The sequence below is a fragment of the Nanorana parkeri genome, unplaced genomic scaffold (genome assembly GCF_000935625.1).
Source record: "Nanorana parkeri isolate BGI_ZX_2015 unplaced genomic scaffold, ASM93562v1 scaffold1703, whole genome shotgun sequence".
Classification (NCBI taxonomy): domain Eukaryota; kingdom Metazoa; phylum Chordata; class Amphibia; order Anura; family Dicroglossidae; genus Nanorana; species Nanorana parkeri.
In genome coordinates, this window is record NW_017307971.1 from 15,816 (window position 1) to 17,479 (window position 1,664).

The window sequence follows — 1,664 nt, forward strand, 5'->3', positions numbered from 1 at the left end:
AGCAAAATTTAATCTCCCACATTTTTATGTCCACAAAACTAACCATTGCAAGTTCCTGGAAATCCCCCAAGCTTAGTTTCCTAGCGGTTACAAACCGCATCACTAACACAATTATTAATGAACAGTTAACTGCAATCTTGTCTGATTCTTATGTCAAATTTGAGGAAATTTGGGAGAAATGGATCTCCTATGCCAGCCCATGTTATTTTGATCCTACCGATTTTCAAATTGAATTATCTGCCCTTTTCATTCCCTACAATTAGTACCACGACCCCTTTCCCCCTTTTACTTGAGAGATTCTTTCCCATGTACTTTAGATGTGTTGTGTAATATGCCTTTTAGATTGTAAGCCCTCCTTACCATCTTGTCTTGATTTGTATTGTGATTGTAATGTCTTCCCTCTATTGTAAAGCGCTGCGCAAACTGTTGGTGCTATATAAATCCTGTATAATAATTAAAAAAATGTGTTCATCACAAGAAGTTTCCTAAATCCCTACCCTCATAAGTCATTCGTATTCCCTATATCATTAAATGATTATTTAGATTATTTATCCTATATATTTTATTGTCTTATATATATTCGTTGTTCAAATATCATTTGAACATGTTTTTGATGTTCCTTTATGAATGCTGTATAAACTACATTTTATATGATATTACTCTGTTACACTATGGGGTCCGAGGGCAGCCGAGTGAATGACCGATCTGAAGTGAAGTGAGCCGAACACTGTTCGGCTATTCACTTCAGGCTGGTACGGCTGATTTCAGCCGTACATCGGCTGAAATCAGCCGTACATCGGCTTGCTTCGTAAAGAAAGTAAAAATTAAAGGGACAAACTGTGAGACAGACTGAGCTTCCCCTACTTAGCATACAACACATCTTTTACCGTTTGTTGTGACAGACATTGTTCAAATCTAGTTTCCAACTGATAATGAAATCTGCCAACACAGTAGAGACAGGTTAATTAGAGTAAAATTAACTCCAAACATAACTCCTCCGTAACATTACATAGAGGGAAGCTAGGTAGGATTTTAAGCAAGTAAAAAGCTTGTAAAAATGTAAGCAGCAATTTTTTTTATTAGGTTCTTCTATGTAAACAGGAACATACAACAAATATGATGTAGGTGTTATCCTAATTTGGGTGCAAAAGTGGGAAAACACTTTAGGGAAACTCTAAAATTTCTCTCATTAACATATATATGGTTATTCGCAAAGCTGCCGAAGGCAGCCGTGTGAATAAGCGACCCGAAGTGAAGTGAGCTGAAAGCTGTTCATCTATTCACTTTAGGCTTGTACAGCTGATTTCAGCCGTAAATGGGCGGCTGCTCGGCCCGCTTCGAGGAACTCAGTCGAGCTGAAGGCATATGCTTAGGCTCAGTCGATCCAAAGCATATGCCTTCAGCTCGACTGAGCTCCTCGGCCAACATTGGAAGCTGTACGGGCTATAGTGAAGGGCTTAAGGGCCTGAAGCTAGCCGAAGCTACGGCTGATCCTTCGGCTAGCTTTGTGAATAACCCTCATAATGTTTCTAGCTCTTTAACTCTTTAGGACACACATTGTTCATTTCTACTTTACAACTGAGTAAAGTAAGGAGATCTGCCAGAACAGGCAGGATTAATTATATTAACACTAACCTAACACTAACCCCCCCACCCCCTCTGCA